This window comes from Macaca nemestrina, chromosome 3 (genome assembly GCF_043159975.1).
Source record: "Macaca nemestrina isolate mMacNem1 chromosome 3, mMacNem.hap1, whole genome shotgun sequence".
NCBI lineage: Eukaryota > Metazoa > Chordata > Mammalia > Primates > Cercopithecidae > Macaca > Macaca nemestrina.
The window spans coordinates 95,018,852-95,042,438 of record NC_092127.1 but is presented as its reverse complement, the minus strand read 5'-3'; positions in this window follow the sequence as shown (position 1 = coordinate 95,042,438).

Below are 23,587 nucleotides of genomic sequence, written 5' to 3'. Positions count from 1 at the left end.
ACAGCAGTAGCTATTGTGTGTGAGAGGTTTTTGGAAGGTGGCTCCACCTTGGTGTTTATGCTCTGCTGGCTAGTGGGAGTTTCAGGTACACCGCCATAACAGAAGGGGCTTTGTGATAGGCTATCAGTGACAAACAGGAACGACAACATGCAGCCCAGGGGTTTGACAAGGAGGAGAAACTCAACAAAGGAAGAATGACCTGCTTCAGTTTCCCATTTCAGTCTAACATTTACTTCCTCACACAAAGCTTAGCTTGGTGTGTTGGTGTTCAAATCACATTCAGACCTTGTACAGAGTGACAGGAGTCAAGCTGAGATACTTTAAGTGGATTTCTTTTCTTTCTACCTTGCTTTGAACTTCTTTTAAACCTACAGATGTTTGGCAGAGCTGTCCATACTAAGAAGCTGAAAAAGAGAAAAAATGGAAGATATGTTCCCAGGTTAATAACTTGTTTTTACATCTATGGAGTGTGCATGTGTGAGTGTGTATGTTAAATACGTTCTATAGGCCTAGGCTTTGCTATATATAAGTGAGGGTCTAGTAGGTAAGCTTCCTTTCTATCTTATTAAAAAAAGAGTGCTTTTTAAAAATCAAGAGCCATATAAACTCTTAATTTAATAAACATTTGTTGAGCACCTACTACTCAATATTATACTGCATCCTGATGGGAGAGACAGATGTAAAGGTGATTAACACATGGTATAGCAACTTGTTCTCTGGTAAGGAAACTGAGATGTGTAGCCAAATAATTATAAGGCGTGCTATTATTACGATATTGTTACCAATGCACATTTTCTATCCGGGCATTTCCAGAATTTTCTTATAGTTCTTAACTTGCCAATTTCATCTCATACCTTCTCACTTATGACACATAGCATCATCTCTTACCTGAGAAACCCTAACATGAGAAAAGGCATTTCACCTGTTATTATATAGGAGTTTAAAAAGGATAAAACTCATATAGGTGCCTGGTCAAATGGAACCCAACAGAACCATATGGAACACAGAGCTAGTCCTCAGATTTATAGGTAAAAAATGTGGGTGCTATACCAACATGTCATCTCCCTATTTTTGCCCATCAATAATTCAGACTTTTGTTTCATTTTTATGCTCTCTTAAAAGGAAAAATGAAGAAAGCTATTCACATTCTGTATGCCAGGCACTGTGCTAACATTTCAGACATTGTGTCTCATTTAAGCCAGTATTATTATCTGCACAGATGAGGACACAGGTTCAGCATGGTCTCACAGCTAGTAGGATTCAAATGTATGTCAGTCTAAATATTATATTCTTTATCCAGCACACCAACACTCTTTGTAAAGCTGGTTCCTTCCATTTTATATAGTATAAAAAAGGAATCAGGAAGGATGGTAGCTGCTTATGAAGTATTTCATGCCTTTTTCATGAACACATGCTCAAGCATTTCTTTTATTTAAAAAAAAAAAGCACTTTGGCCTATTTGTGCACTATCTTACCTCAAATCTTGCTTTTGTTGCCAAATTTTATTTTTAAAATGTTATTGATATTGTTTGGCTGTGTCCCCACACAAATCTCATCTTGAATTATAGCTTCCATAATTCTCACATGTCATGGAACGGACCCAGTGGGAGATAATCAAGTCATGGGAGCAGATTTTTCCTGTGCTGTTCTCATGATAATACATAAGTCTCAGAAGATCTAATAGTTTCATAGAGGGGAATTCCGCTTTATGCAAGTTCTTTTGCCGGCCACCATGTAAGACATACCTTTGCTCTTCCTTCATCTTCCACCATGATTGTGAGGACTCCCCAGCCATGTGGAACTGTGAGTCCATTAAATCTCTTTACTTTATAAATTACCCAGTCTCAGGTATGTCTTTACTAGCAACATGGAAATGAACTAATACAGCTGTTGACATTTTTTACTATAGTTTTAGATTCACAAAATAATTGAGCAGATAATACACGACATTTCATAAACCAACCTCCAACCCCACCATACACAATTTCCCCTGTTATTATCATCTTGCATTCGTGTGGTTCATCTGTTACAATTGATGAACCAATGTTGATACATTATTATTAACTACACTCCATAGTTTACATCAGGGTTCACTCTTTGTGTTGAACATCTATTGGTTTGATAAATGCATACTGACATGTATTCACAGTCTCATACAGAATAGTTTCACTGTCCTGAAAATCCCCTGTGCTCCACCTACTTATATCATCTTTCCTTTCTCAAATCACCTGCAGCCATTGATCTTCTTACTATCTCTACAATTTTGCCTTTTCAAAAATCTCATAAACTTGGAATCACACAGCCTTTTTATACTGGCTTCTTCCACCTAGCAATATGCATTGAAGGTTCCTTCATAGCTTTCCATGCCTTGATAGCTTATTTCTTTTTATTGTTCTAAATTTTGTTTCTTTGAAAAAATATTTGGATGCAATATGTCACACTCTGCAATGACTGCTAAGGATACAAAGATTAATAGGACACAATTCCTACCTTGCAGATCTTACTGCAAGGAGTTTAGCGTTAGGAGAAAGGAACATTTCTTAGTCCTTTTTGTGTTGCTATAACAAAATACCACAGACTGGGTAATTTATAGAGAAAATAAATTTATTTCTTACAGTTCTGGAGGCTGGGAAGTTCAAGACTGAGGGTCCAGCAGCAGTGAAGGCCTTCTTGCTGTGTCAGAACATGGCCGAGGGCATCACATGGCAAGAGGATATGATCATGCCTACTGACTTAGGTTTCTCTTTCTCGTCTTGTAAAACTACCAGTCCCATCCTGGGGGCACCACTGTGATGACCTTACCTGATCCTAATTACCTCTCCAAGGTTCCACCTTCGATCAACATAAGTGTTGTGATTAAGTTTCCAACACATGAAATTTGGGGGACACATTCAAACCATACCAGTTTGAATGAACCATAAACCAAAAAAAAGTAGTATCTTTTTATGGGTATTATAATAGAAATCTATGGGGGTAAAAAAAGGAGGACAAAGTGGGGAGAATTTCATCTTACTCCAGGTACAGAACAGTCAGGAATGACTCCCTACATGATTTAGTGTTTAAGCTGAGAGACCAACAAGAGCCAGGGTAGACACTGTGAGCCAAGCTGAAAAATTTTAGGTAGAATAGCATGACATGTTGTAAGAAAAGCAAGAAGTTCAACCAGAAGATGGTAGAAGTGGACACAAATATGCTCAACTCTCAGACTCCACCTTTATTTTTCCACAGCAATTATCAGCTTTAATACACCAAATGTGAATATGTATTTTGTTTTTGTTTTTGTTTTTAGTTGTCTTCCTCCTGCCACCGGAAGATATAGCCCTAAGGGTAGGGACTTCAGCTTTGTTCATGTCTGGCCAATAGGTAGCTCGAAATAAATATTTGTTGAGTGAATGAATACACAAAGCAAAGTTTTCTCAGTGTCCGAAGCCCTCCCTGTAGGGATAAAAAGCACCATAAAAGGATGGATTAACTCTTTCAGGTAAACAGGGGACCATTCTAATCCTAATTTATAGATTTCCAACAGCTGCTATAAAGTTTACACTACTTTCTAATTCCACACATTCTAACAGTCTTACTGATAGGGATATGCTCTGAGAAATGTGTCTTTAGGAGATTTCGTCATTGTGCATACATCATAGAGTGTACCACCACACACCCAGGCTATATGGAATAATCTATTGCTCCTAAGCTACAAACCTGTATGGCATGCTACCGTACTGAACACTGTAGGCAATAGCACCACCATGGTAAATATTTGTGTATCTAAACAGAAAAAGTACAGTAAAAATATGATATAAAAGTTAAAAAATGATAGATCTGTATGGGGCACTTACCATGAATGGAGCTTACAGGACTGGAAGTTGCTCTGGGTGAGTTAGTGAGTGGTGAGTGAATGTAAAGTTCTAGGACATCACTGTACTACTGCACACTTTATAAATGCAATACACTTAGGCTACACTAAACTTTTTTTTTTTTTTGAGACAGAGTCTCGCTCTGTCACCCTGGCTGGAGTGCAGTGGCACCATCTTGGCTCACTGCAACCTCCGCCTCCTGGGTTCAAACAATTCTCTGCCTCAGCCTCCCCAGTAGCTGGGATTACAGGTGCCCGCCACCATGCCCGGCTAATTTTTGTATTTTCAGTAGAGATGGGGTTTCACCATCCTGACCAGGCTCGTCTTGAATTCCTGACCTCGTGATTCACCTGCCTTGGCCTCCCAAAGTGCTGGTTTAACAGGTGTAAGCCACTGCACACAGCCTTATATTTTAAATAAAGTAATTATGCTATGACTTTATGACAGCTAGACATCACTAAGAAATAGGAATTTTTCAGTTCCATTATAATCTTATGAGACCACAGACATATACCCATTCCATTATTGACCAAAATATCATTATGTAGTGCATGACTATAATTGTTTTATTTCTCCAAATTATACCAGAAGACAGAAAAAGAAATCTCCAAAGCTTTCAAAAATGTCAGATAAACTTGCTGACCTTTGCACACTGTTATTTAAATAAAACTTTTTCTTCCAGTACTAATTCAAGGTTTATTCTCATAAATACCTCTTGCTATAACCTAACATAATATGGCAGGTACTCAAGATAAGGATGTATTAAGTTAAATAATTATGCTAAAGAAAAGTTGAGATAGGCACTCAATTCCTTATTTTTATACAGCACATCTTATGACATCCAGAATTTGAAATTTTAAAATTATCTCTTTTGTGGTTAGACTGGAGGGTCAACTTTTAACTGGGAATGCTGTTGTGGAGGGATGGGCATGAGGAAGTGATATTCTCTGAACATGACTGTTCTTCAAATACCACTGCTCCAGGATAAGATGAATGCCCTGAGCACTGACTGCAGTGATAGGAATGATAGAGAGAAGATTCTGTTCTGTGACCATAGTGACTGTTTTCATTTTTAGACAGAAATGCCCAGGTTATTACTTTCCCTGGGGAGCATTTTATTTCTTTTTTGTATTTTTATAAGTACATAGTACGAGTGTCTATTTATGGGGTATATGGTCTACTTTGGTACAATATGTAATAATACAAAGCCATACGATGTGTAATAATCACAGCAAGGTAAATGAAGTACCCATTATCTGAAGCATATACCCTTTGTGTTACAATCCCATAATACTCTTTTAGCTATTTTTCAATGTACAGTAAATTATTATCAACTGTATTCATGCTGTTGTGCTATCAAATACTAGATGTATTCATTCAAACTATATTTTATACCTATGAATCATCCCCCCACATCCTCCCCGACTCCCTTTGCACTACCTTCTCAGCCTCTAGTAACCATCATTCCACTCTCTATCTCCATAAGTTCAATTATTTTAATTTTCACCTCCCACAAATAAGTGAGAACATGAGAAGTTTGCCTTTCTGTGCCTGGTTTATTTCACTTAATAAAATCACCTCCAGTTCAATCGGTGTTTTTGCAAATGACAGGATCTCGTTCTTTTTTTAGGGCTAAATAGTACTCCATTGTGTATATGTACCACATTTTCTTTATCCATTCACCTGCTGACAAACACTTGGGTTGCTTACAAATCTTCGCTCTTGTGAATAGTACTGCAGTAAACATGAAAGTGCAGACGTCTCTTCAGTGTGCTGATTTCTTTCTTTTGGGTATGCACCTAGAAGTGGGATTGCTAGATCATATGGTAGCTCTATTTTTTTTTGTTTTTTTGAGGAACTTTCAAACTGTCCTCCATAGTGGTTGTAGCAATTCACATCCCCATCAACAGTGTCCCTTTCACACTCTCACCAGCATTTGTTATCACCTGCCTTTTGGATAAAAGCCAGTTTAACTGGAGTGAGATGATACCTCATTATAGCTTTGATTTGCATTTATCTGGTGATCAATGATGTTAATCATCTTTTCATATGCCTGCTTGACATGTGTATGTCTTCTTTTGAGAAATGTCTATTGATATCATTTGTCCGTTTTCAGCTGGATTACTAGATTTTTTCCTGTAGATTTGTTTCACCTCCTTATATATGCTGGTTATTAATCCCTTGTCAGATGGATAGTTTGTAAATATTTTCCCCTGCAAACATTTTATGAAAAGAACTGGTTCTCTTAATCCCTTGTCTTCTCAGTTCTTAGATTTTTCCTCAAATCCAACCTCATTCATCCGTGTTTAATGCCATAACCTTGGACCTTGACACCACTAGTAAATACACCAGAGTGAGAAAAAAAGTCTTAATGTCAAGCTCCCACCGAGATACATTATTTCTGTATTCCTCCCCTTTCCCACTTCCAATGTCAGCAATTATCCAACTATGGGGAAAGAAGTGAAATATTTTCCATTCCCATTAACTCACTCATTTATTGCCTCTCCCAGTCTAGAGTCTATGGATAATCATTATAATCAATTCATTTTAACTTCTTTGTCCTTCTCTCTCTCTCTCTTATTCTACATTATTCCCATTTAAGTAAAGCCCAACCATGGTTAAACTCAATTGTCCTTGTACTCTTCCCCTCTGCTTCAGAAGCTGAATTTTCCTGGAGAAAACAAACAACCACGTAGGTTGACCTTTCTCTAAACTCTGACCGCTAGTCTTGGAGGAGCACTCACCACTGCCCAGGAATCCTTCTATACCTTCCATTCTTTGGTTCAAGTTTCAGATCTCCTTTCTCTTCATATCTCTAATAACCCCTCCCTTCCACAGCTCATGAACTCACCTCATTCTTCCCTGAGAATAAAGTAGCGACCAGATGGGAACTCCTTCAACTTTCCACCCCAACTTTATTAACTTATCTACATCTACACTCGCATTCTCTGACTTCCTTTCACTACAACAAATTTTTTTTTAAAGTTTTCCATGTGCCTAAAAATGCCAACCCCTCCCCTTTCTTTCTAAATATCATCTCTTCCCATGTTCAAGAAATTCAAGCTGTGATTATCCTATGACGCCCCTGGTATCAGTAGCCTCTCTTTGTCTACTGGATCATTTCAATAAGCATAAAGACACAAATTATCCATTTTTTTTAAATCTCCTTTGACCTCATATTATACTCCAGTTATTACAAAATTTTTCTAACCCCTTCACAGCAAAACTTATTAGTAGATGCCTATATTTACTGAGTTCCTTTTATCATCTCTTTTACTTTCTATCCACTCCAGTGAAGTTTTTCTCCCCTTTCATTACAATCCACTAAAATGGTACTTGTCAAGATCACAATAATGTCCATAGTCTGAAACAAATGGTCACTTCTCTGTCCTCATCTGACTTGACCTTGCAGCCATTTTCCTCCTTCTTGAAGTGCTTTATTCTCTTGAATTCCATGTCACAACATTGTCTCTTTCTCTCTGCATCAAAAGGGACTCTTCACTTAGCCTCTTTTGCTCGCCGTTCTGGGCCTCTTTCACTTCTTTATTATCTAGACCAGGGTTGTTCAATATTTTGGCTTCCCTGGGCCACATTGAAAGAAGAATTGTCTTAGGTCAAACATAAAATACACTAACACTAACAATAGCTACTGAGCTAAAAAAAAAAAAAAAAAAAAAAGTGAAAAAAAAAATCTCATAATGTTTTAAGAAAGAATTTGTGTTGGACTGCATTCAAAGCTGTCCTGGGCCACATGTGGCTCATGGGGCGTGGGTTCAACAAGCTTGACCTAGACTGCCTGCTGAGATGGCTTCCAATTCCATGGCTTGATTATGTGTGTGCTGTAGACTCTCCATTTTGAACTCTCGCCATGACCTGTCCCTCTGAGCTCCTAAACGTGTTTCTCTCTCTGTCTTCTCTAGCTAATAAAGGGCATCGCCTTCAATCCACTTGTTCAGGTAAAATTTCTTGAAGTCATCCTTGACTTACTCTTACCTCTGACACCTCCTGTATCACCTACACACATACTTACTAATCAAGGATCAAGCCTGATCAGCTCTGTCACAAAAAAATATCCCTGTCCACAAATTTGTCTGTCCACCTCCCTTCAGCTCTGCTGCTACATCCTTGTCTATGCCACTGACATCTTTTTGTTGATAGTACAGCAATAACCTCTAAACATTCTCCTTGCTTTTCTTTTGGAGCCCCTAAAATCTATTCTTCATTCAGCAATCTTAGTGAACTTTCTACAATGTGAATAAGATACTGTTAAGCTCCTTCTTGAAACTTACCAATGGCTTCTCTTTGTACTTGGACTCAATTGCAAACATCTTTCTCTTTCCTAAATGGCCTTCTATGATCTATCCCAAGCTAGTTCTCTAACCTCACCATATCCTGCCACCCCTATTTTGGCCACACTGCGTGGTCTTTTTTTAGTCTTCAGGTCCACCAAACTCCTCCCCAACTCAGAGTCTTTGAAATTGCTTTTCTTTCTGCCTAGCATAATCTTCCACCCAAACCTTCCCACAACAGGCTCCTTCTAATCATTCAGATCTCAGCTCAATCAGGAGATGTCAACCCCAGGCCCCATAACGTGAACCTCCCCCCAAGTCACTATTATCAAATGACTATGTTTTATTTTCCTCATAGCATTTATTATTATCTGAAATTATATTATAGCTTTAGTTTACTGTCTGTCTCCCTCCCTTTAGAATACATATAAGTTTGAATGTAGATCTTGAGTCATCTCTTTCACTCGCATATTCAGCTTATCTAAAGCAGTTCCTACCAAACAATAGCTGATCAGAATTATTTGTTGAGTGACTAAATGAATACTGGCTCTCAATTGTTACTATCTAATATTAAATATACATTCTCTAGAGCTACAGTAGTTTACAGATAGACTCTAAAACTACAAAATGCCAGAGTTTTCACAGGAAATAACCCTCAAGACCCATAATACTACCATCGACATAGAGCTAAAGCCAAAGAAAAATATTTTGAAGCTACTAATTGCTTTAGAGTTTTAGCCTGTATCAAGGTGACTTGAAAAATATTTTTGTCTTAATGTTTCAACCCCAGTATTTGCTATATGCTCCACTAACACCACGACCACTTTAGGATTCTCTGCAAAATCAATAGTCAGAAGCATATTGAAGAATTAGTATGACATTGTAATATTCCAAATAATGGAAACAGAAAAAAAGAGAATTGCTCACAATTTTTCATGGATTAGCTAAAAATAACTACAAATTATCATTTGTTCATTTTAAATATATTCTAGAAAATGACAATAAGACCAAAACTGACCAAATCTATAGACAATAAAAATCTGACCTATACATCTTACTTTTTTTTTTTTTTTTGAGACAGAGTCTCGCTCTTTCACCCAGGCTGGAGTGTAGTGGTGCCATCTCGGCTCACTGCAAGCTCCGCCTCCCAGGTTCATGCCATTCTCCTGCTTCAGCCTCCCGAGTACGTGGGACCACAGGCGCCCGCCACCACGCCTGGCTAATTTTTTGTGTTTTTAGTAGAGACGGGGTTTCACCGTGTTAGGCAGGATGGTTTCGATCTTCTCACCTCGTGATCCACCCGCCTCGGACTCCCAAAGTGCTGGGATTACAGGCATGAACCACCACACCCGGCCACATCTTACTTTTAAAATTTTGGTACAGTTATTAAATAGAGATAGAAAGTTTATTATTAAAATTGATATCAGTTGTAAAGGTTCACAATATTGTGAATGTACTAAATGTCACTACATTGTAAAGTACTCTACTATGTAACACAAAGTAAATAGTATAAATCATAGCAAATTTTTTAATTGTACAGAAATTATTTCAGCTGAAATAATTAAATCAACTTGTCTTCTGTTCCAAGATTATTTCTAATAAAATCAACATTGATTTCTTTTTTAAACTGATATCAAAATGCAAAAAGAAAAACAATTCTTCCCTGTAAAATGTATGTAAAAAGCATTTACACTGGTGAAACTTATTTCAGTATAATAAAATTGAAATACAAAATACAGGACATAAATTAACTGCAAAAAAAAATTAACAAATAAATAATTTGGTTTTGCCATAGTCTGAATGCATCCCCTAGCCAAATATGGTGGCTCATGTCTATAATCCCAGCACTTTGGGAGGCCAAGGTGGGAGGATTGCTTGAGGCCGGGAGTTTGAGACCAGCCTGGGCAACATAGCGAGACCGCATCTCTACAAAAAAAAATTTTTTTAATTAGCTGGGTATGGTGGCATATGCCTGTAGTTCCAGCTACCCAGGAGGCTGAGGGCAGGAAGATTACTTGAGCCCAGGAGTTGGAGGCTTCAGTAAGCTATGATCACACCACTGCACACCAAGGCGGGTGGATCACCTGAGGTCAGTAGTTTGAGACCAGCCTGACCAATATGGTGAAACCCCGCCTCTACTTAAAAAATATAAAAATTAGCCACGCATGGTGGTATGTACCTGTAGTTCCAACTACTCGGGAGACTGAGGCAGGAGAATTTCTTGAAGCTGGGAGGCAGAGGCTGCAGTGGGCCGAGAACATGCCACTGCATTCCAGCCTGGGCAATAGAGTGAGATTCTGTCTCAAAAAAAAAAATGAAAAAAATGTAAATACGTTGTTTCTTAGGCCCATGATTACTTTGCAAAGACCTCTTAAATGCAGAATAAAAGCCGATTATATAATATTTGGATAGGGAGGAATGGAGAATAAACGTTCTTTGTTTTCTTTTCCCACATCTATTTCCCCTTAACCCTATACCCACTTCCTTCACTATCACCACTTTAAAGAATTCTCAGGAACAAAACTAGAGTAATAAATGAAAAGGAGAAATCTACTTTTATTCAAGATGGACTGAGGGCACTCCACCATGTCCCACCCACTAAAAGCAACTAAAACCCCTGGATGAATGCATAGAACAGCTAAAGAGAACTCAAAGGACCAGTGAACCAGATATGAGCTTAACATTTCTTTTTTCCCCTGGTATCTTTCATCCTGCATTTGCAGCCAGAAACCCAGAACCATCCCCTGGGTGCAATAAAAAGAGTTCCAAAGGAAGCTCTCATCCTTGAACTTCTAGTCCAAGGAAATGAAAGGGGACTCTCTACTGGTGACAAACTGAAGCAAATACCCTGGCAATATTTTCCCATTTATTTTCTTGGTCTAGGGAGCAGGCACAGTTATGAAAAGTATGCAGCAAAGCACATAACTAAGACCCAGTGTGCTAGCAAGATGACCAAGAAGGGAAACTCTAGGCACCAGATGTGTCAAGGAGATTGACAAGAGGCAGGAGCTCAAGAAAGCAATCTAATATATTTATTTATGAACTCCTGAACTTCATTATGAGCTGCACATATACATCTGATCCTAAACAGAATATGAAAGGCTTTGAGAAATGAACTACAGAGTAAACAACTGCCTACATTCAAGAGTCTCCTTAAAAGTAAAAGGAGAAACATTTCCCAAATGATTTATCAACCCAAAAATTACCCTGATATCAGAATCAAACAAAAACATTAGAAGAAAAGAAGACTATGAAACAATTTCCCCTATGAAGAAATTGAGAACAGAAAAATAATATAGAAAATCAATGAAACCAAAAGTTGATTATTTGAATAATTCAACAAAATTGACAAACCAGACTGAACACAATGGCTCCTACCTGCAATCCCATCACTTTGAGAAGCCAAGGTAGAAGGGAGGATCCCCTGAAGCCAGGAGTTCAAGACCAGTCTGGACAACATAGCAAGACCCCCATCTCTACAAAAAATGTAAGAAGTATCCTAGCATGGTGGCATGCACCTGTATTCCCAGCTACTCAGTAGGCTGAGGCAGGAGGATCAAACAGGGTTTTGAGGTTACAGTAAGCTATAATCACACCATTGCACTCCAGCCTGGGTGATTAGAGCAAGACCCTCTCTCTTAAAAAAGAAAAGAAAAATTAACAAAACTTCAGCTGGATGAATAAAGAGGAAAGAAGTCTCAAAATCAAAAATGAAAGCGGGGTCATTCATCAATGGTAGACTGAAAAGGAAAAAGGGTACATATACATCATGGAATACTATGCAAGCCATAAAAAGGAATGAGATCATGTCCTTTGCAGAGACATGGATGGAGCTGGAAGCCATTATCCTTAGCAAACTAACACAAGAACAGAAAACCAAACATCACATGTTCTCACTTATAAGTGGGAGGTGAACAATGTGAACACATAGACAGAGAGAGGGAACAACACACACTGGGGCCTGTCAGCGGGGCAGGGCGAGGGAAAGCATCAGGAAAATTAACTAATGCATGCTGGGCTTCATACGAAAGTAATGGGTTGATAAGTGCAGCAAATTACCATGGCACACATTCACCTATGTAACCAACCTGCCCATCCTGCACATGTACTGCAGATCTTAAAATAAATTTTAAAAAAAAATCAGCTGGACATGGTGACACAAGGCTGTAGTCCCAGCTACTCGGGAGTCTGAGATGGGTGGATTGCTTGAGCCCGGAAGATGGAGGCTGCAGTGAGCTGGGAGACAGAGCAAGACCCAAACTCAGGGAAAAAAAAAAAAAAAAAAAAAAACTGAGGTTATTAATACAGACCTTACAGAAATAAGAGAATTTTTAAAAATACTATGAATAATGGTATGCCAATAAATTAGATAACCTAGGTGAAATGAACAAATCCCTAAAAACAGACAAACCGCCTATACTGAATCAAGAAAAAATGGAAACTATGCATAGACCTATAACAAGTATAGAGATTGAACCAGTAATCAAAAAACTACTAACAAAGAAAAGCCTAGGAACAGATGGCTTTACTGGTAAATTCTACCAAACGCTTTAAGAAAAATTAATACCAATTAACATCAATCCTGCTCAAACTTGTCCAAAAGATAATAGAGGAAGGAACACTTTCTAACTCATGCCAGGAAGCCATGAGTGTTACCCTGACACCAAAGCTAAACAGAGACATCACAAGAAGAGAAACTACAGATAAATAGACCTTGTGAATATAACCCAAAAATTCTCGACAAAATACTGGTAAATCAAATCCAGCAGCATAACAAAAGGATCACACACCAGTACTAAGTAGGATTTATCCCAGAAATACCAGGTTGGTTCAACACATAAAAATCAATCACTGTAATATACTGTATTATTAGAATGAAAGAGTAAAAAGTACATGGTCATTTCAAAGGATACAGTAAAAGCATTTAACAAAATCCAACACCTTTTCGTGATAAAAAACATTCAACAAACTAGGAATTGAAAGGAACTTCCTTCCTCAATGTGATTTAAAAAATAAATAGTCTACAGAAATACCCATAGTTAATGGCATACCTAGTGGTGAAAGACTGGATGCTTTCCCATTCAGGGCAGAATGAAGCAAAGGATGTCCACTTTTGCAACTTCTGTTCAACACTGTAGTAGAGGTTCTGGCCAGAGCAATTAGGCAATATAAATAAATAAAAAAAGACCCAAATTGAAAAAGAGGAAGTAAAACTCTCTCTACTCGAAGAAGACATGATCTTATATATGAAAATCTTTTTTTAAGTCTAAAAAATAAATATTAGAATTCATAAGCAAATTCAGTAAAGTTGCAAGATTCAAGATCAGTATACAAAAACCAGTTATATTTCTATACACTAGCCATGAGTAATCTGAAAATGAAAGCAAGAAAACAATTTTATTTACACTGTCATCAAAAAGAACTTAATACAGGAAAATACATTTAATCAAGGAAGTGCACGTCTTATGCACTAAAAACTACAAAATATTATTGAAGGTAATTTTCAAAAACCAAATATATAAACAAAATATGTGTTCTTAGATTGGAAGATTTTATATTTTTTGAGATGACAATACTCCCTAAGTTGACTCACAAATTCAATGCAATGCCTATGAAAATACCAATGGCTTTGCTTTTGTTTGTTTGTTTGTTGTAGAAGTGGAAAAGCCTGTTCTCAAATTCATATATAAATGCAAGGGGCCCCAAATAGCCAAAAAATCTTGGAAAAGAAGAACAAAGTTGGAGGCCTCACACCTCCTCATTTCAAAACTTATTACAAAGCTGCAGAAGCCAAAGCAGTATGGCACTGGCATGAAGATGGACATTAAAACCAACAACAGAAAGAGTCCAGAAACAAACCCAAACATCTATAGCCAATTGATTTTTGACAATGGTGCCAAGACCATTCAATGGGGAAAGAATACTGTCGTCAACATATGGTTCTGGGATTACTGGCTAATTACATAAGAAAGAAAGAAGTTGAACTTGTTACCTTACTGCATATACAAAAATTAGCTCAAAATGAAACAAGAGCCAAAATATAAGAGATAAAGCTATAAAATTCTTAGAAGAAAACACAGGGGTAAGTTTTCATGAGCTCAGCTTTAGTAAGAATTCTTAGATTTGACACCTAATGCCTGAGCAACAAATTAAAAATAGATACATTGGATTGCATCAAAATTAAAAACTCGTTCATCAAAGGACATTATCAAGAAAGTGAAAACACAACCTACAGAATGGGAGTAATCATATACCTGATAAGTGTTTAGTATCCAAATATGTGAGAGCACTTAGAACTCAACAACAAAAAGACGAAAAACTCAACTAAAAAATAAGCAAAGAACTTGAGCAGAGTTCTTGTGTATCTTGTATATACAAGAGAACTTGTATATCTCCAAAGAAGATATACAAATAAAAACAAGCATAGGAAAAGATGTTCAATACCATTAGTCATCAGGGAAATGCAAATCAAAAGCACAATGAGATGTAACTTTATACCCATTAGGATGACTAGAATCAAAAAAAAGCAGACAGTAACAAGTGTTAGTGAGGATATGAAGATATTGAAACACTTTGCATTTTGCTGGTGGGAATGTGAAATATTTTAGCCACTGTGGAAAACAGTTTAGCAGTTCCTTGAAAAGATAAACAAAAAGTTAAACATAACCAAGCAATTTCAATCCAAAATAATGAAATAATCTGTATGACAAACCCCCACGAACATAATTTACCTATGTAAAAAACCTGCACATATACCTCTGAAACTAAAAGTTAAAAAGTAATAAAATAAAAGGTACTCAAATGCTTACAAATGAATGAGTCAGAGGCAACTTTCTTCTCTCTCTCTCTCTCTCTCTCGCTCTCTCTCTCTCTCTCTCTCTCTCACACACACACACTCTCTCTCTCTCCCTCTCTCTTTCTCTCCCCCCCGCTTTCTCTTTTCTTCCATTCATGTCTCTGGAGAATACAATTCATAGTCTGGTAGAAGTGCCAGGCATGAGAAAAATAATTGTAAAACAATTTAATAAGTGCTAAAAGAAGAGAGTTAGTTTTATAGAAGTTTTTGGTGTGTTTTCTGTGTAAACTTAGAATTGTGTTTTCCTTCTACAACATATTTAAACATAATTTCCTACACGAAGAAATGAAGAAAAGTTTAGTCCAGATAGATGTTCTTCACCAGCTTTTGTTTGTGGATATGTGAGGACAACAAAATTGGCCTCTTTCTTTTCTTCTCTTTCTTCCTTCTCATAAACAAAGGCAGTCATTTATTTTAAATTTGGATATTATTTGTTCTTAAATTTTTTTCAGTATTTCTTCATTATTATCACATATGTCATTACTGCTAAGCTTAGAGAAAAATCTCCAATAGCTAAATTTTAAAGCTTTACATCTTCATTCTGATAATTCACTTTCAACACCAGAGTTCACTCACAATCTTAATGTGTTCTTATTTGACTTGGGAAGTGTTCTTGTGGATATATGGGTACCAAAGCATAGATTCAGCTATCACATGTTAAAATTTATACTAACCCTTTAATGGGCATTGTGATATTTACTCCACACTAAAACGTACAAACATGCGAAAACTTATGAGCTATAAATTACTACCCCATTGAACAGATAAGAAAAATGGACCTTAGACAGACAAGTCGGCTCACTCCAGCAAGACTTTACTAGTAGTAAGTGGCAAGCCAGGATCCAAACCTAGATCAGGGAATTTCTATTACAGTGTTTTCTCCACTTCATCATAGCTCTTCTGTTTTCTGCATTATCAAGGCATTTCATCATTGAATGCTATAACTAATGCATTTGTTTCATTGCAAATCTGTTACCATAACAACAACAAAAAAAACTCAAAGAATATGCCTGATTGCTAATTGCCCTAAATTTAATTTTTATATAAAATATTATTGAACTTCCTTCGATATAAGGCAAACGCCATTTTTCATAGCCTAGTTGAGTATATTTACATTTATATTGTGTCCATTGGATTTAATTTTTGTGCTCATAAGTGCTTGATGAAAATATAACTGATCAAGCCAGCACACTGGTGCATGCTTATAGTCCCAGTTACTTAGGAAGCTGAGGGCTGAAGTGAGAGAATACCTTGAGCCCAGGAGTTCGAGGTCAGCCTCGTTAACATAGCCAGACCCTGTCTCTAAAAATTTTATATATATATATTTTATATATATACACATACACATATACACACATATAAATATACACATGCATATATGTATACATATATTTACACACACATATGTATATTAAAATGTTTAAAATGTAAGTATCACAGCAATAAAAACCTGTTGGCCTACAACAGGTTTGACTACACCTTAATACTGATAAAAAATGTAATAGCAATGGCTCACTCTTGTAATCCTAGGACTTTGGGAGGCCGAGGCAGTCAGATCGCTTGAGCTCAGGAGTTCCAGACAGCCTGGGCAACACGGCAAAATCTCGTCTCTACTAAAAAAAAAAAAAAAAATACAAAGATTAGCCTGGCATAGTGGCATGTGCCTGTAGTCCCAGCTATTTGGTGGGCTGAGGTGGGAAGATCACTTGAACCCAGGAGACGGAGGTTTCAGTGAGTCAAGATTGCACCGCTGCATTCCATCTTGGGCAACAGAGTGAGACCCTGTCTCAAAAAAAAAAAAAAGTAATAGCAGGAAAAGGCTTACTTTTTGTTAATGTTGAAATTTATCTCAGTAATTGAGAATTTTTTCTGTAGGCTGTCAGCATGAATTCTGAATTGTGAGTCACAACTGGAATCTTTGTAATAAATACACAGAGGAGACACTGTCTAAATTGAGAGAGAATAAAGGAATAGAAAGAGAAAGTGAGATGAAAAATTAGATATATTAGATCAAACAAAAGAAGGTATATTTTCATCCCATATTTTGAATAGCTATAACTTTGTGATCTTTTTGTTTCTTTTATTTCTTCCCAGTATTCAATCACATTTTCAATACAAATTATCGTATTATTTTGCAGAAACACTCTGTTCCTTGGTGGATTTATTCAGCTAATTAATGTTTTAAAAAGAATTACTGAAAGCAATATTGCAAGAAATAATTTCCAAACTGAAATTTATACACTTGAAAGCTGAGTCCTACAAAAATGATTTGGCTCTATAAAAAAAGAAGCAATCTATCCGCTCCACAGACCCAGACATGAGCCTGATAGGATTTCTTTTTCATAGGAAATTACTGCTATGACTGATTCTCGTTAACCCTGAGGGGGAAAATCCAGTGGCAAGGTCTAATCAGAGACTGAAATAGAACATTCTATTGTCTGAAATTGTTATCTCTGTGTATTAGTTGAAAGACAAATTAAATGTGTTAGAATCAAGTAAAATATTCACTTCCCCTCTTACCTCACCAGGCTACCTCACTTTAACTGAATTACTACTAAGTTCCTTTGCTCCCTTAATTCCCCTCACATCCTGATAATTGAATATGTATCTCATATTTCATTGCTCTTCAGATCCACAGTGGAGGAAGGATGTCTGCTGGTGAGAATTAATGTAGCCTGTCCTAGTACCCCTGCCTACTTACTCAATGCCTGAACCATTTCCTCAAACCATTCCATGCTGCTTAAAAGAATCATGACCATGAGAATAATTGTAGCTTGTCTTAGTACCCCTGTCTACTATGCTGTGTCTGAACCATTCTCTCAAACCACCCCATGCTGCTAAGGACCGTGACAGAGAGATTCCCTTTTCATGTAGTCATTTCATAGGTAGCTTTTTCCTTGAGAGCTGTTACCACAACCACCACCCCTCCTGCTGGAACACTAACCAGCTCTGGCAGCAGGGTGGAGACAACGTGAGAATATTTACATCCGGTAGCCTGTTTCGCTGATTGTGTTTTCTTGTGTTCCTATGGGTGTATGATAGCTAAGAAGCAAGTTATAGCTTTCAGTTGAAAATGCAGAAACCTAAAAATTCCTCAAAGCTAAACGTTCTCTATTTTTTTTTCTGATTTCCCAAGTTTACTAAATATGCAGATAGGGTTTTGAATGACACAAACAATTTTCCTTCATTTTCATCAGGAAGTGTTTGTCACGTAAAACAATGGTTAACCGAAATCAACACCTCTGAAGATATATTTAAACGAAAACTCATGATCCAGTGTTTTGTTTTGTTTTTTCTAGTTAGAATAAACTATGCACGGCCGGGTGCAGTGGCTCACGCATGTAATCCCAGCACTTTGGGAGGCCGAGCCAGGCAGATCACGAGGTCAGGAGTTCGAGATTGACCTGGCCAACATGGTGAAACCCCATCTCTACTAAAAATACAAAAATTAGCTGGGCGGGGGGCAGGCACCTGTAATCCCAGCTACTTGGATAGCTGAGGCAGGAAAATGGTTTGAACCCAGGAGGCAGAGTTTTCAGTGAGCCAACATCGTACCATTGCACGCCAACCTGGGCAACAGGGCAAGACTCCATCTCAAAAAAAAAAAAAAAAAAAAGAATAAACCGTCCACTTACCTGTCATATAGCAATTAAGCATGAACTTTGGAGACAGGCTGCGTGAGTTCAAAACCTGCCTTGGACTCTAATGACTGGCTATAAGACATTGAGCAAGTTACTTAAACTACCTAGACTTATTTCTTCATTCTGTAAAATGGAGATGATAATAGTACCCACGTCCCACTGCTTCCTACAATGAGAATTCAGTAAGTTAACACATGTAGAGCACGTGAAACATTACCTTTCATGGATTTAGGTTTTTACAAGTGTTACCTGTTACAATTAATAATATCGTAAGTGAAAATTTTTCCAACATGTTATTCTTTAGTTTGTAGACACTGAAGGCACAATATGAATTCCTAAATATTTTTTAATAAACACTTTGCTTATGAGTTTGTATTTACCTCAGATGGGTTCTCAAATTAGTTTTACTGATTTTTTTTCCCAGGTTATCAGATCTTACTCCTCAGAACTTGCTCTGTCGTCATATAGCTATTATGAAGGAATGAAGCTCAGGTTAAAGACTAAAAGCCTATTCAGGAATCATTAGTATTTATAGTAATAAAGCTAATAAGTAAAGCCTCCATGTTAACTAATGATGCTATTTCCCTTGTGTTTCTCAGTTAGTATTATCTCTTATGGGATAAACATACTGTTTGCACAAATAAGACATCAAGCAGTTAAGACAATGTTTAAAAGAATTCCTCCTTCTAGTCCTTATCTCCCTGCCACTACTTTTCTCTCTGTTTATCATCTTAGAAAATACAGCAGTAGCCTATTTCTTCTCACCTGATCAACTGGAAAGCCTATATGTCTAAGGACACTTTACAATTGTTAAAACATTTGCCAGTATTGTGGTGTTTTTTCAAGTTTCCTCTCCTTGTGAATGTTTCTATAATTTCTGCTTTTTGTTTTTGCTTAGAAAGTAGAATCCGAGAGCATTTTACAACAAGTAAATTTTTTGTGAATTGACCTTGATGTTTTCCATCTGTGTTTAAAGTGAATGTGGTTAGTGACATCAGGTTTTTCCTATGACATACAACATCTGTGGTACAATGTAATGTTCTGAACTCATCTTTTTAAATGTCCGCTATTTAGGTTTAGGTTTAGTCTTTGTGAAATAAGTAGCTGGTGAGATCATTGTTCCTTTTTTTATACTGGTTAAATCAACATTTTCTCATCTTACCCTTGAATACAACACTGATTACACTTTTTTTTTTTTTTTTTTTTTTTTTTTTTGAGAGTGAGTCTCACGCTGTCGCCCAGGCTGGAGTGCAGTGGCCGGATCTCAGCTCACTCTAAGCTCCGCCTCCCCAGGAGCGAGAATGGGTTCACGCCATTCTCCTGCCTCAGCCTCCCCAGTAGCTGGGACTACAGGCGCCGCCACCTCGCCCGGATAGTTTTTTGTATTTTTTTAGTAGAGACGGGGTTTCACCGTGTTAGCCAGGATGGTCTCCATCTCCTGACTTCGTGATCCGCCCGTCTCGGCCTCCCAAAGTGCTGGGATTACAGCTTGAGCCACCGCGCCCGGCCCGATTACACTTTTAAAAGACATTGCTTACAAAAATGAATGAATTCATTTTCTTCTCAATCTTAAGCCAAATCTTCATGGGAATATTGCACTTTTTTCACACCAACTGCTGCTATTCTTTATTCAACATTGCAGAGAGAATTGGCTTTAATATCATGTCTGTGCCTAATAATGAATGGCTGCTTTTTTTAAAAAAAAAAAAAAAAAAAAAAAAAAAAAGCACAGACTTCCCATCAGAGTCTTCTGTAAAACAGAAATCAAAGTTGCTCAGTTGCTGGCTGACTTGAAAACAGTTCATACTGAGTCCCATGTGCCTACATAGGATCATTTATTTTGATGTATAAACCACAGAAGTGAGATAACCGAAGCTGAAGGTGATGGTTTAAGATAAATTCTTACTTCCAAGCCCAATGGACCACAAAGTGTCAGGGCCAGTGCTAATCTTAGTAGTCCCTGTGGTAGCTGCAGCTGCCTCGAACCACGTTTTACATTTTCACTTAAGTGCTTATATCATACATGTTTTTCGCTTTCTTTCCCCCACAGTAATTCACAAATTGTGCATGGCTTTCTTTGAGACCTCAAACAGTATTTCTCCTAGAAGGACTATTCTTGTAGAAACATATATTGTGGGTTTGGGTTTCATTAATCAATAGTTCTCTAACCTCTATGCTCTTCTTTTATTTTTTAAAGGCAGTTTCTCCACTGCAATACTTAAATGTTTTGTATTTCACAGTCTCCTCTTACATAGGTAGAAGTTTTGTGCCTAAGAATTTATTGCTGTTCTGATAACCAGCCATAACAAAATAACTCTACCTGGCAGAGTTCAATACCTACATATTTATCTCAGTCACTGTTACTGTGCCTACTTTAAATAATGTTTTATTTAATATAACAAAGCATGTGATGACACAAATTAAAAACTTATAGCAGTAAATTTTCTATCTGGCAAAAACAAAAATTAAATCCTCATTCCACTGTCTTTCTTCCTGTTAAAAGTTTCCATTGAAGGAGAGTTTTTAATCTTGTTTCTTTGTATTGGTGGGGAGTAGAACTGTTTATTTTTTTAAATTTTAATATACCAAAATAGCATGTACATCATAAACATTGTATTTGTCATGTTCTACTTTTGTTTTTTTGTTTTTTGGTTTTGTTTTTGTCTTTAGCTATGAACAGCATTCAAATTGCTCCTATAAACATTTTCTCTCTGGTGGTGTCACATTTTCCCCTTAGTTCTTTGGTGCCAACAGAATTTTGTTATTCAAAATATGTGCATATGTACAATATTTAATATGAAGTATAAAACAATATACATGTTGATTCCATGTATGTTGTTCATATGTTGATTCCATGTATTTTAATGTGAAAATTGCATAGGAATATTGAAAGTACTTACATTATAAGATAGTCCCATGCTCTCAAATATTTCTTACCATAACTGTAGTTAAAATGCTCCTTAAGAAAATTCATGGAAACTTAGGGCAATATCATGCTTTCTCTATACTATGACTTTCTCCATGTCCAGGAAAAAAAAGATGAACTAAAGATCACTCTAATTTTATGTGCTGTTATTAAACATATGGCAACAGTAATATCTAATTTTGAAAATTAGTACTTTATAATAAAATAGTCCTGAACCATTTTTGTTTCTCAACAATATGTGCTATGATTTTCTAATTTTACTTACAATTAGATAAAGTGCTACCATGAATTTATATATAATTACCCTATGTGCGTTATATCTTCTTTTCTTCATCCATTCATGCTTACATTTTATTTGTCTTCTTGCATTTCCATTAAGCCAAATAAATTGAATTCTTTCTGAAACAAAGGATGGTAGTAACAAATTAAGGTGAAATAAATAATAATTTCTGAAATAAATAATCACTTTTCAAGTGGAAAATTAATAAAGTTATGAACTTAAAACAATATTGTAATAAAGTTATGAACTATAGCTTATAAAAGAAGTACATCACCTTTTTGGTTGGAATTTATGTCTGTGTTTTATAAAATGGACTATTTCCCTTGTTCAGATTCTGGCTATGCAGTGACAACCTTCACTCAAACTAAAACCCAGGGCTGTCACAAGGAAGCTTGGCCCACTACTAATTGTGTGTGAAGTTCAGTTCTAGGCATCCTCAGTTGGATCATAAGTTACAGCCACTATATTTCTGAATCCTGACACAGCAGGCAGGCAGGGAACCTGCTCTTCAGAGCAGATGCTTCTGCGCCCGCCACCCCCACAGGGAAGACAGCATAGTCACCACCAAGTGACCTCTTGCTCTAGTCATGGCTCAAAACAACCAAGAGATGTCCCAAGAACAAGCAGCAGTCACGCCCTTTTGAGCTAACAATAACATTTGGCCATGAAATTTAAGGCATATATTGAGCAAAAGTTAATGAGAAAAAATATTAAAAGTTACTAGAACTTTTGAGCACATAAAATGAGGAGATTTTAACACTTGCTCTTCTGTAAGTAAATAGTTGTGACTGAGGATCAGGTAGCTTTCTAAAACAAAACAAAACAAAAAAAGATAAACCTTGTTTCAGAAGCAACTAGTCTTAGAAAGGATATAATTTATTTTGTACACCATCAGAAGATGGTTGAAATCTTCCTTAACAACGCCAGTTTGGAAAATAATAAGCCTTTGAGGAAATATGCCTTTTTTTTCCTAACTGGTAGGATGGTGTTTCTATGCGGGGAAAAAAAAAGATACAAAAAGAAAAAGAAATGAATAATCCAACATAAATTGATCAAGATTTATTATCTAGCAAGATTGTCATTGTTGAGACAATTTGGAATTATTTTCTGAGAAACTGCAATAAGCTTTAAGTTAATAATTATATTTATCGGCAAGCCTTATTCTAAAGATATAAATCAGTCAGTTTGGTCCCAGAAAAAGGGCTGAGTTGTTCGTTTGTTTTTTTAATGCTTTCCTTTTGTTGTCAATGTATTGACAATAGATGTTTGCTTGCTGCAATTAAGAAAAAGGAAGCCCCTTTTACAGCAAAAGTTTATACTGGATTTATTTTCTACAAATAACAGTGTTAAAGTACTTTGAAATAACTGTCACCAATCACCTGAAGCCAGTGCAACATGGGTTAGTGACACCTGAAACTTCCATTGCTTATAAAATCACGATCTTCAAATGCATTGCCTCTTGGATCGCTTGTCTCTAAACGCCATCACTAAAAACAATAAGCGAGGTTCTCAACTCAAAGAGTTCTTTTCTTCTTTTGAATCTCACAGAATGAAAATCTGACCCGCTCTATAAAATGCTCACTAGTACATCTTTTAAAATGTACGTTGGATTGTATACAGTTTGGGCTTTGAGCTTTTTTTTTCTTTATCATGTCTAATAGAGATCTCTGAGAAGAGTAACTTAGCCCTTACAACACAACCATTTTCCAGGATGCCTGCCAAGTGAGTACTTAGGAGGATG